Below are 13,599 nucleotides of genomic sequence, written 5' to 3' on the forward strand. Positions count from 1 at the left end.
CCTCCCTGGATTCCTGTCCTCCCTGGCCTGTCCGCGTAGTAATTCTTTAGTATCTTGTGAGCTCTTTGATGCTTTTCAGATGTTTGTACAGCTTTCTGGTTGTCTTTAGTGGAAGGGTTAGTCCAGTTTCCCTAGCCTCCCATTCGCTGACAACAGAAGTCCTCTGTTTTCATCTCCTGACTCCTGCCCAGGTGGCATTCAGCTGGGGCCATGAGCTCAGTCTACTCTTTGCTATTGGATATAGGGCTGCCTATCGGGATGTTGGGGTGTTGGCTTATGGCCTGTGTGCATTATGGTTTCCCAACCTGACCCGTATCCTTTTTGGGGGGGAGGTTGGCATGGTTCTGCTTAGGACTTCCTGTACTCGCTGAATTAGGCACAGACCTGTCTTTCATGGATAGGTACCTCTAGCTCCTTTCACAAGGAGGCCCAATCAAGAGGGACTGCATGTGAAAGCACTTTGGACGTCCTAAATCCCATCCAGACACAAGGGTTTGTTAGTATTGTGTTTTGCTTTGTTTTTCCCACAAGAGTATTAGGAAATGCAGATCAAAGCCATTGGCTCTGTTCCCCACAGCACACGCAGGAGGGATAGGAAAGCCCAGATCGGAAGGGGAGCCGGCCCAATGAATAGAGCAAGCAGACGTTGCCAAGAGTCTCTGACCCAAAGAAGGAGCTGACGTGTTGGAATAGGATATATCGATGTCTATCTGTGCCAGCTCTATTTCCTGCCAGAGTGTTTGTGCTTCTTGGTGATTGTGCTCTGTGGGGCCAGCCCGACTCCCCTCTGGGGACCTCCAGCTCTGCTCTTGGCTCCCTCCCCCTCCCCCACAGTGACTGCCTAGCGCTGGAGACATCCCTGTGTCAGCACCCTGGTGCTTTCAGATGATGGCCCCCAGACCCCTTCTCTGCTTTTTCCACCCCACTCCATAGCCTGCCCTGTGTCCTTTCCTCTAAGGGAAGGACACACTGAAAATACGAGAAACTTAGGCATCATGGAAGGAAAGTTGACCCTCTGGGGAGCCTTTCTGCGCCGATGGGGCCTCTCACTCAGGAGGAGTGTACGCACAAGGTTGAACTGTGTGTCTATACACAGCGTGTTACAGGTAGGCCGCTCCTGTGTTACTTTCCTGGGACTGCCATAACAAATCACCTCACACCGAATGGCTCAAAGCAACAGAGATGTATCCTTTCATGATTCTGGAGGCTGGAAGTCTACATCAGGCGTCAGCAGGGCCATGCACCCTCTGACAGACCCGGGGGAGAATCCTTCCTTGCCTCTTCCTAATTCTGGTGCTGGCCTGTAACCCTCGGCATTTTGGCTTATAGTCACCTCATTCCAGTTTCCGCCTCTGCCTTCACATGTCTGCCTTCCTTCTATGTGAGCCCCTTTCTGTGTCTTTTGTTTTTTATTGAATTTTATTGGGGTGACACTGATTAACATAATCATACAGGTTTCAGGTGTCCAATTCCACAGCACATCTCTGTACACTATATTATATGTTGACCCCCCCTCAAGGTAAGTCTTTGTTCATCACCATTTATCCGCACCATCCCCCCTCCCCATATGTTTCTGTGTCTTCACAAGGCCTTTTTATTTAAGCCTCACCCTAATTCTTTTTTTTTTTTTTTTAGAGAGGAGAGGGAGAGACAGAGAGAGAGAGGAGAGAGACAGAGAGAGAGAAGGGGGGAGGAGCTGGAAGCATCAACTCCCATATGTCCTCACCCTAATTCAATGTGACCTCACCTTAACTTGATTGCAACCATAAGGACCCTTATACCAAAAAAGGTCAGTCACACTCACAAGTACTGTAAGTCCAGACTCCGAGATACTCTTTTTTTTTTTTTTTTTACAAGGACAGAAAGAGAGTCAGAGAGAGGGACAGATAGGGACAGACAGGCAGGAACGGAGAGAGATGAGAAGCATCAATCATTAGTTTTTCGTTGCGACACCTTAGTTGTTCATTGATTGCTTTCTCATATGTGCCTTGACCGCGGGCCTTCAGCAGACCGAGTAACCCCTTGCTCGAGCCAGCGACCTTGGGTCCAAGCTGGTGAGCTTTTTGCTCAAGCCAGATGAGCCCGCACTCAAGCTGGCGAGCTCGGGGTCTCGAACCTGGGTCCTCTGCATCCCAGTCCGATGCTCTATCCACTGCGCCACTGCCTGGTCAGGCTCGAGATACCTTTTCTTTGGGGGGGAGATAGTTCAACTCACAACTATGCCTTACTATTTACAACACACTCTGATACCCGTAGTTCCATCCCATCCTCACCAGGGCCCGGAGACGGGGTCTCGGGACTGGAAAGCACCTGTGACAGTAGGACCCAGACCTTGGGCTTCGAAATTTCAGTGTCCTTTCCTCTGTGTGAACCACACTGTAGAGACTGTATTTATAGCTCCTTGTCCTTTCTCATGAAATTTATAGAAATGAAAAGGGTAGCCTGTACTCTGAGAAGCAGCACAGAACACTGGACTCAGAGTGAGAAGGCTTCTCCGTTTAAGAGACATGACTTTCCTGGGCCCAGGGCTCTTCATCTGTCCGATCCTCACCTCTTCACAGGGTTACCTAGGCAGTGGGGATAGAGCAGTGGCCAACACGGACCCAAAGCCCTGCCTGCTGGAACTTACTTCCCAGGGCCATGAGGTCATACAAGGTGAGGTATATGAAAGCATTCTGAGAGGTGGAAGGGGCCGTATAAACCGACCCCCCCAGGCCCAAAGGTAAGGGAGAGAGCCAGCAAGAGGTTGAAGGGGGCTTTATTGGTCAAGGGAGCAGTGAGGTGTGACATGAGCACAGCCAGTGCTGAGAACTATAGCAGGGACTCTTCCCCCCCCCCCCCCATAGGAGCTCATCGCTTTGGGGAAGAATGAGGAACACCACTGAAGTAAACTTGGACAGAGTATTGTCTCCTGAGTGTGGAAAAATGAGACTGCCCAAAGTACATGGGAGAAAAGGCATACACGGTTACCCCAAGGGGTCAGCTGGCCAGCCAGACTAAGCAGTCCTCTGGCCCAAGGTCTGTCAAGGCCAAGAGAATGTCCATCATAGGGGTCAGCCTCTGGGTGCACAGGTGCACGCAATCCTGAGATAGGTACCTAGAGGCAGAATTGCTGGGATGGAATTTAGCCTATTTTTACCTTTACGAGATAATGTCGAAAGTGGTTGTATCAGATAATTAATAACTCCCACCAACAGCGGATGAGAGTTGTTCTTGTTCCACATCCTTGCCAACACTTGATATTCTCACTCATTTTCAGTTTTAGCCACTAGGCATGTAGTGGTGTGTAATTGGGATTTTTTTTTTATAAATTTTTATTTATTTTTTCTTTATTCATTTTAGAGAGGAGAGGGAGAAACAGAGAGAGAGAGAGAGGGGGGAGAGACAGAGAGAAAGAAGGGAGGAGGAGCTGGAAGCATCAACTCCCATATGTGCCTTGACCAGGCAAGCCAAGGGTTTCGAACCGGCGACCTCAGCATTTCCAGGTCAACGCTTCATCCACTGCGCCACCACAGGTCAGGCTGTAATTGGGATTTTAATTCGTGTTCCCAAATTATTAGTGAGATTGAGCCCATTTTCATATGGTTTATTAGTCATCCAGATTTCTGATTTTGTGAAGCACCTGCTTAACTCTTTAGCTCATGTTCCTATTAGGTTGTCTTTTTTTTTATTGATTCATAGTTCATTTTGTTTTTTGTTTTTTGTGTGGTTTTTTTGCAAGAGAGAGAGAGACAGGAAGGGAGAGAGATGAGAAGCATCAACTCATAGTTGTGTCACTTTAGTTGTTCATTGATTACCTCTTTTCTTTACAGAGACAGAGAGAGAGTCAGAGAGAGGGATAGATAGGGACAGACAGATAGGAACGGAGAGAGATGAGAAGCATCAATCATTAGTTTTTTGTTGTGACACTTTAAGTTGTTCATTGATTGCTTTCTCATATGTGCCTTGACCATGGGGCTATAGCAGACTGAGTGACCCCTTGCTTGAGCGAGTAACCTTGGGCTCAAGCTGGTGAGCTTTGCTCAAACCAGATGAGCCCGCGCTCGAGCTGGCGACCTTGGGGTCTCGAACCTGGGTCCTCTGCATCCCAGTCCGACGCTCTATCCACTGCGCCACTGCCTGGTCAGGCTCACTGATTACTTCTCATATGTGCTTTGATGGGAGGGGTGGACAGTGTGGGCAGTGAGACAGGGGGCTCAAGCCAAGCCAGTGACTCCTTGCTCAAGCCAGTGACCTTGGGCTTCAAGCCGGTGACCTTTGGGCTCTAGCCAGTGACCATGGGATCACGTTGATGATCCCACACTCAAACTGGTGACTCTGTGCTCAAGCTGGTGATCCTGTGTTCAAGCCGTAAAATTACATTGAATTTTCAAATGTTAAACCAATCTTACAATTTTGGAATAAATATAACTTGGTTGGATGCATTAACCTTTGAATTTATTGCAAGGTTAAATTTGCTAACATCTATTTTTGGATTTTTTGCATATACATCTGTTCATGAGTTAGATTGGCCTGTAACTTTCCTTTCTTAAACTGCCTTTGTTATCAAGGTCATGACAGCCTTTTAAAATGTATTGAGTAGGCCCTGGCCGGTTGGCTCAGTGGTAGAGCGTTGGCCTGGCGTGCAGAAGTCCCGGGTTCAATTCCCGGCCAGGGCACACAGGAGAAGTGCCCATCTGCTTCTCCACCCCTCCCCCTCTCCTTCCTCTCTGTCTCTCTCTTCCCCTCCTGCAGCCGAGGCTCCATTGGAGCAAAGATGGCCCGGGCGCTGGGGATGGCTCCTTGGCCTCTGCCCCAGGCGCTAGAATGGCTCTGGTCGCAACAGAGCGACGCCCCAGAGGGGCAGAGCATCGCCCCCTGGTGGGCAGAACGTTGCCCCTGGTGGGCGTGCCGGGTGGAGCCCGGTCGGGCGCATGCGGGAGTCTGTCTGACTGTCTCTCCCCGTTTCCAGCTTCAGAAAAATACAAAAAAAAAAAAAATGTATTGAGTAGCCTGACCAGGCGGTGGGCAGTGGATAGAGTGTCAGACTGGGATGCAGAAGACCCAGGTTCGGGACCCCGAGGTCGCCAGCTTGAGTGCGGGCTCATATGGTTTGAGAAAAATTCCACCAGCTTGATGGCTCTGGTCGCGACAGAGCGACGCCCAGATGGGCAGAGCATCGCCCTCTGGTGGGCATGCCGGGTGGATCCCGGTCGGGTGCATGCGGGAGTCTGTCTGACTGCCTCCCTGTTTCCAGCTTCAGAAAAATAAAAAAATTAAAAAAAAAAAATCCACCAGCTTGAGCCCAAGGTCCCTGGCTCCAGCAAGGGGTTACTCGGTCTGCTAGGGGCCCACGGTCAAGGCACATATGAGAAAGCAATCAATGAACAACTAAGGTGTTGCAATGAAAAACTGATGATTGATGCTTCTCATCTCTCTCCGTTCCTGTCTGTCCCTGTCTGTCCCTCTCTCTGACTCACTCTCTGTCTCTGTAATAAATAAATAAATAAATAAATAAATAAATAAATATAAATAAAATGTATTGAGTAGGACACCCTGGATTTTTTTTTAATTTATTGATTTTAGAGAGAGAGACAGACAGACAGAAACACTGATCTGTTCCTGTGTGTGCCCTGACTGGGGATCAAACCCACAACCTTTGTGTACCAGGATGATGCTCTAACCAACCCAGCTATCCAGCCAAGGCAGGATACCCTGTTTTTATGTTCTCTGGAAAAGTTGTAACATTGACACCATTTCCTCCTTGAGTGGTAGAACGTGGTGATGAGGACATCTGGGCCTGTACTTTTCTTTGTGGAGTGTTTTCCTAGTTGTGAACTTAACTTCCTTAACAGTCACAGGATTGTTAAGTTTCCTACTTCTGTGTCACTTTTGATAAGTTGTATTTTTCTGGAAATTTGTTTATTTCACCTAAACTGTCAAGTTTTGGGCTAATGCTCTTTTCTTTTTTTTTTCTTTCTTTTTTTTTCTGAAGCTGGAAACAGGGAGGCAGTCAGACAGACTCCCACATGCGCCCGACCGGGATCCACTCGGCATGCCCACCAGAGGGCAATGCTTTGCCCATCTGGGGCGTTGCTCTGTTGCAACCAGGGCCATTCTGGCGCCTGAGGCAGAGGCCATGGAGCCATCCTCAGCGCCCAGGCCAACTTTGCTCTAATGGAGCCTTGGCTGCAGGAGGGGAAGAGAGAGACAGAGAGGAAGGAGAGGGGGAGGGGTGGAGAAGCAGATGGGCGCTTCTCCTGTGTGCCCTGGCCGGGAATCAAACCCGGGACTCTTGCACGCCAGGCTGAAGCTCTACCACTGAGCCAGCCAGCCAGGGCTCAGCACCATTTTTTGAAAAAATTGTTCTCTTGTATTGCTTTTACTCCTTCATCAAAGATCAGTTATCTATACTGTGTGTGCATGTGTTTATTTTGAGAATACATTAATTAAAAGTGGGGACAGTGAAACTAGGAAGGGCCTAGGACTGAAGCAGCAGGAGAGGTGGGCGGGGCCGCTTTGGCTCTCTAGAAACCTTATGGGAAATAAGTGAGCCCAGGTGGGGCTGCTGTCAGCTCAGTGGGCAGTCAGAGAAAAGGGGGCCTTGGAGATAGGTTCAGGGGGTAGGCCGGGACGAGTTGCTGCTCACTGCTTCCCTGGTTGCAGGCCTCATGGGGACCCTGAGAGCTTAGGAGATGCACTCCTGTGGGGAAGAAGAAGGGGAAGGAAAAGGCACTGGCATGCTCCTGGGAGGGAGAGCACTCTCTCTGGGTTCTCTATTCTGTTCCATTTGTCTACTTATCTGTTCTTTTGCCAAACCACACTGTGTTGATTACTGTAGCTTTATAGTAAGTCTTTTTTTTTTTTTTTTTGTATTTTTCTGAAGCTGGAAACAGGGAGAGACAGTCAGACAGACTCCCGCATGCGCCCGACCGGGATCCACCCGGCACGCCCACCAGGGGCGATGCTCTGCCCACCAGGGGGCGATGCTCTGCCCCTCCAGGGCATCGCTCTGCCGTGACCAGAGCCACTCTAGCGCCTGGGGCAGAGGCCAAGGAGCCATCCCCAGCGCCCGGGCCATCTTTGCTCCAATGGAGCCTTGGCTGCGGGAGGGGAAGAGAGAGACAGAGAAGAAGGAGGGGGGTGTGTGTCTCGAGAAGCAAAGGGCGCTTCTCCTATGTGCCCTGGCCAGGAATCAAACCCAGGTCCCCCGCATGCCAGGCCGACACTCTACCGCTGAGCCAACCGGCCAGGGCCTTTAGTAAGTCTTGAAGGTAGGTAGTGTCCGTCCTCCAACTCTGTACTTTTCTAGCAATATAGTATCAGCTAGTCTGGGTGTTTTGCCTGTCCACATGAACTTTAGAATCAGTTTGCCAATATCTATAACATAACTCTTACTGGGATTGCATTGAATCTATAGTTCAAGTTGGGGAGAACTGACACCTGGAAAATATTGAGCCTTTCTAACCATGAACATGGACTATCTCTCCATTTATTTCATTCTTCTATGATTTCTTTCATCAGAGTTTTATAGTTTTTTTTTTTTAATCTAGATCTTGTACATATTTTGATCTTGTACAGATTGCTATCTGAGTATTTTTCCTTTCTGGGTGCTAATGTAAATAGCATTGTGTTTTTAATGTCAAATTCCACTTGTTCATTGTTACTAAATAGGAAAGCAATTGTCTTTTGTATATTAACCATGTATCCTTCTACCTTGCTATAATCACTAATTAGAGCCAGGAGTTCTTTAGTTGATTCTCTCAGATTTTCTAGATAGATGGTCATCTGCAAACAAAGACAATTTTATGTTTTCTTTCTTGATCTGTATATCTTTTATTTTATTTTCTTGCCTTATTCCATTAGCAGGGACTTTCAGTACAGTGTTATAAAGGAAAAGTGTGAGGAAACTTCCTTGCTTTGCTTTTGATCTTAGTGGAAAAGCTTCAATTTTTTCAGTATTAAGTAAGATGTTAGCTATAGTTTTTGTTTGTTTTTTTAAGATAATCTTTATCAAGTTGAGGAAGTTCTTTTCTATTTGTAGTTAACTAAGAATTGGTTTTTTTTAAAATCATGAATGGGTATTGGATTTTGTCAAATGCTTTTTCTGCATCTATTAATATGATGATGTGTTTTTTTATTTTTCAGTCTACTGATACATTAATTGATTTTTGAATGTTGAACCAGCTCTACATACCTGGATAAATCCCACTTGGGTGTGCTATATAAGTCTTTCTGTACATTATTGGATTCAATTTGCTAATATTTTGTTGAGGATTTTGTATCTATGTTCATGAGAAATACTGGTCTGTAATTTTCTTTTCTTTGTACTTTGCCAGTAATATAGCAATGTCTCTGTCAGCGATAGATACTTTCATCATCTCCACTTTTCAGAGAAGGAAGCTGAGGCGTGGAGGTTAAATAGGTTCCTCCTGGTCAGAAGCAGAGTTAGGGGTAGGAGGCAAGCCCAGACCTTCTAACTGTTGCCCCTCTGATTTTACATTATTGGGTTACTTGTTTTCTGTCTGACCTTCTTAGACTATAGTTTTTTGAGAACAGAGGTCCTGTCATATTCACAACTGTGGCCCCTGGGCACAGTAGGTAGGTGGCTTTTTTTGTTGGATGGATGGATGGAAGGATGGATGGACGGATGGATGGATGGATATAGACTCTAGTTCTTCGAGAACAGGGCAGTTTCTTGTTTTCATTTATGGCGCTGGACCTGGAATTTGGCTGATCTGTCTTTGGGGTGTATTTTGGGCAGCCCATATCTAAAGTCCCAATGACACCCTATCTTTGGGGCCCCCAGGGGAAGCATATTGAGAGGTACCAGGAGGTCTCAAAAGTGTGGCCCTTGGTTTGGTTTTGCCTTCTTGCTGCTGGGTGCTCTGGTGCTGGCTCCCTCTCATGCGTCCCCTGCAGAAGAAAGGGAGCTGGCCTGCTGCCCCCTTGGCACTACGTGCGCTCATTTCAAGTTCCTGTGGCCAGGCCCAGTAGGTGCCCAAGCCCCCATCATTAATCGCACAGCCTGCTGCTGCCTGCCCACACGGCTGGCTTTGAGGGCTGGCCAGGGCCTCTGGTGGGAACTGCTCGCTGCCCTAATTGGGCCTCTCTCTCGGGAGGCGGCAGGCCTTGCTCCTCACTTGTCTTTACTCTGGCTGCTCCTTCGCCCTCTCAAGGAGGACAGCGTGTTTCCTGGTCTGGCCTGCTCTCTGGGCCAGAAGTTCACCCTTGTTCTACAGATGGAGAAATAGAAACCCTTGGGTAGACTGGGTCCCTGCCCAAGGTCACAACAAGGCCAAGCAAAGTTGCCAGGAGTAACCACCAGAAAGCCAAGTGACACAGCTCTGTTCCTTACTGTGCTGGCAACTGAAATGAGTTCCCACAGGAAAAAAGACCTCCCCTGCTCTCCTATGGCTTCCCAGGCCCTGCACCAGGCAAAGGACTCTGGCGCTGGCATTCATGTGTCCATGCAAGGATTGTCACACACCCCCAGAGACCCTACCAAACCCACAAAAAATCAGACAACAGCATGGCCAAAAGCTGAGTTTCCCAGTACTGCTGTGACTTCTCTGCTCCGTGCCTCAGTTTACCCTTCCTGGAAAATGGGACGAGTTTGCAGATGCATGATGGCAGGACCAGGAGAGGCCTCATCTGCGAGAGGCATGCAACATGCCTTTCGTGGGTCAGATTCGGGGGCCCTCAGGTCAGGGAAGAACGTAGTTACTGGCTGTTCCTGGTCCTCTAGTTGTGGCTTAAATCACCTCTAGAAAATCCCCAAAAAGCCTGACCAGGCGGTGGCGCAGTGGATAGAGTGTCGGACTGGGATGTAGAGGACCCAGGTTTGAGACCCCGAGGTCGCCAGCTTGAGCACAGGCTCATCTGGTTTGGGCAAAAGCTCACCAGCTTGAACCCAAGGTCGCTGGCTCCAACAAGGGGTTACTCGGTCTGCTGAAGGCCCGCGGTCAAGGCACATATGAGAAAGCAATCAATGAACAACTAAGGTGTTGCAATGCGCAATGAAAAACTAATGATTGATGCTTCTCATCTCTCTCCGTTCCTGTCTGTCCCTGTCTATCCCTCTCTCTGACTCACTCTCTGTCACTGTAAAAAAAAAAAAAAAAAAAAATTACAATAAATAGAAAATCCCCAAAGAGCATGAGCCTCGTACAGGGGACTTCCTTCAGCAAATCTGTTCTCCCCCTTTTCTTCCTTCTGCCACCTTTCCCGCCTTCCTGTTAAACGGTCAATTTTATGTTGAGCCTCCCTGTCTCTCTCTCTCTCTCTCTCTCTCATTCCTGGCCTGACCTCTACTCTCGCAGCACTTAGAGCAAATTGGCCAGTCTCTTTTTCAGTTTGGTGGCCTTTTCAGGACCAAAAGACACCACAATGCTGTTCCTGAACCTTCTCTTCTCCCAGCTGAATGTCTCCAGTCCCTTCAGCTGTCCCTCTCATGACAGCTTTCCTGGCCCCTCAGTGTCTTGGGCACTCTTCTTGGGACATCCTGGGTGGGGCCAGAGGGGTCTCCCTACTGTAGGTGTGACCCTAGAGGGGCCACTTGTCCCAGCCCATTCCCTGCCAGCATTCACAGGGCCAGACCTGGAGTACAAATGTAGAGTCATGTCTGAAAGTTTGCAGCTGTTCTGGAATCGAACCTCTCCTTGACCGTCAGACCTTCCCGATGAGTTGGAAGGCTAAGCTTGCAGTTAGACTTCTCAGCTGCAGCGTGGTGCCCCAGAATGAGGTGGCGCTGGGTGAGCAGCCCAACGGCCTGGTCCCCTTCCCTCGTACCCCTGGCTGCACATTCAGCATGAGATGCTTCAGGGTCGCGCATGGGGACACCTGGGTTCACATGTCTCAGCTTAATTCACAGCCTGTGGCCTTTGAGACACCCTCCCTAGAGCAGAGGGCTGGGGAAGCAGCTTGGGGCCATTTGGGAGAGATATTCTGGGGGCCTGGAAGGGGAAAGTATGTGCTCCGAGCAGGCATGTCCCTGGCTCGGAAGACCCTCCTGCCTGGGTCTGAGGGCCTCACTGACTCTCCTTGGTCCCACGACCACGGTACTGCATCCCTCCCTCGCATCATCCTGCGCTTAGAGCCAGTTGTCCCCGATGTTTCCTGAGGGATGTAACTGTGCTGTTTAATGGAGCTTGGGGGCCCATGTGTGGGACTCGGCCTTTGTGAAAACCGAGTCTCTTGTTTCTAACCTGTGAAGTTCACTCTGACCCCTACCTCTGTCCTCCAGAGCCCAGGGGCGCTAACTATTCCTGTCTCTGCCATCTGTACGTTTGCTGAATGTGTCCTTCGGAAGTCATGTCTCAGCCCCAGAGCCTGGCTGTCACCTGGCGTCCATTCTGCTCTGGCTGGTCCCAGGGTGCAGGGTTGGCGGTGCTGACAGCCCGCTGAGGAGGGAGGGGAGGACGGAGAGCGGGACTGAGAGCCACACTTTGTCCTCTGTGATGCTCCTGCTCGTGCCGCTGCCTCCTGGTGCTCTGGTTGACTTTCCGGACCCATTAGCAGAGCTTCAGGCTGTGGCAGGGCTCACACAGCCCCACCTCCCCTATGCAGCTCCGTGTTGCCTGGCCAGGGTCCAGCCACAGGCCGAGCTTCCCTGTCATTCCTTCTCCTCCTCGTTCTGTCATCTCCACCCTCCCGTCCACACAGCCTGGTCCCCATGCCCACCTCCAGCCCTGTGCCCATGATGGTGGTGGCCCATGATGACTTCTCTGGCATGTTTGCAGACAGGCGTGTGTAGGGAGCTCGGGCTTGACGGGGAAGCTTGGAAGGTTTCTGCTTCTCCCTTGGGTGAGTTAGGATATTCCTTCCCAGTAGGCTTCGATTCTGCAAGTTTGTTTGTTTTTTTTTAGATTTTATTTATTCATTTTTTTATAGAGAGGAGAGAGAGAGAATGAAAGAAAGAGAGTGGAGGGGAGGAGCAGGAAGCATCAACTCCCATATGTGCCTTGACCAGGCAAGCCCAGGGTTTTGAACTGGCGACCTCAGCGTTCCAGGTCAATGCTTTATCCACTGCGCCACCACAGGTCAGGCCGATTCTGCAAGTTTTTTATTAATAAAAAAAGCTGCCTGGGCCCTGGCCGGTTGGCTCAGTGGTAGAGCATCGGCCTGGCATGCAGGAGTCCTGGGTTTGATTCCCGGCCAGGGCACACAGGAGAAGCGCCCATCTGCTTCTCCACCCCTCCCCCCTCCTTCCTCTCTGTCTCTCTCTTCCCCTCCCGCAGCCAAGGCTCCATAGGAGCAAAGATGGCCCGGCGCTGAGGATGGCTCTGTGGCCTCTGCCTCCGGTGCTAGAATGGCTCTGGTCGCAACAGAGCCACTCCCCGGATAGGCAGAGCATCGCCCCCTGGTGGGCGTGCCGGGTGGATCCCGGTCGGGCACATGCGGGAGTCTGTCTGACTGCCTCCCTGTTTCCAGCTTTAGGAAAGAAAAAAAAAAAGCTGCCTGACCTATGGTGGTGCAGTGGATAAAGCGTCAACCTGGAAACACTGAGGATGCCGGTTCAAAACCCTGGCTTGCCTGGTCAAGGCACATATGGGAGTTGATGCTTCCTGCTCCTCCCCCTTCTCTCTCTCTCTCTCTCTCTCTCTCTCTCTCTTTCTCTCTCTCTCCCCCCTCCTCTCTAAAATGAATAAATAAATAAATAATTAAAAAAAAAAAGCTGAGTGGCTCAGTGGATAAAGCCGCGACCTGGAATGATGAGGTTGCCTGTTCAAGGCCCTGGGTTTGCCTGGTCTAGATGCATAGGAGAAGTTTTTACCCCCCTTCTCTCTCTCTCTCCTCTCTCTAAAAATCAATAAATAAAAACTTTATTTATTTATTTTTTTTGTATTTTTCTGAAGCTGGAAATGGGGAGAGACAGTCAGACAGACTCCCGCATGCGCCCTACCGGGATCCACCCGGCACGCCCACCAGGGGCGATGCTCTGCCCCTCCGGGGCGTCGCTCTGCCGCGACCAGAGCCACTCTAGCGCCTGGGGCAGAGGCCAAGGAGCCATCCCCAGCGCCCGGGCCATCTTTGCTCCAATGGAGCCTTGGCTGCGGGAGGGGAAGAGAGAGACAGAGAGGAAGGAGGGGGGGTGGAGAAGCAAATGAGCGCTTCTCCTATGTGCCTTGCCTGGGAATCGAACCCGGGTCCCCCACATGCCAGGCCGATGCTCTACCGCTGAGCCAACCGGCCAGGGCTAAATAAAAACTTTAAAAAACAGCTGAGTAATATCAATAGCTGCCCTGGAGCTAAGTCCTCTGCAAGGCACACACAGCATTTTCTCACTTAATTTTCATGACAGCCTCAATGAAATATTCAAGTAAAACTGATGCCGTTTGTCCTCTGGCTTCCTGTGTCCCCACTTCAGACACCCAGGCCTGCAGTCCTGTGTGGCCGTGGCCTGCCGCTGTGCCCAGATCCTCGGAACAACGTCCTTGGGACTGCACGTCCTCCTCCTGAAAGGGCCTGTCTACTCCTCTGACCCCAGACAGCCGCCCACCTCCCCGTCGCGCTTCAAACTCCGCATGGCCTTGCCCAGCACGGGTGCTGTGCTGCTTCCTGCCCTGGCGGAGGTGTCCGTCCTGTGACTCCTCGGACAGGAAGACCCAGGGTGGGAGT

This window comes from Saccopteryx leptura, chromosome 10, assembly GCF_036850995.1.
Source record: "Saccopteryx leptura isolate mSacLep1 chromosome 10, mSacLep1_pri_phased_curated, whole genome shotgun sequence".
Taxonomy (NCBI): Eukaryota; Metazoa; Chordata; class Mammalia; order Chiroptera; family Emballonuridae; genus Saccopteryx; species Saccopteryx leptura.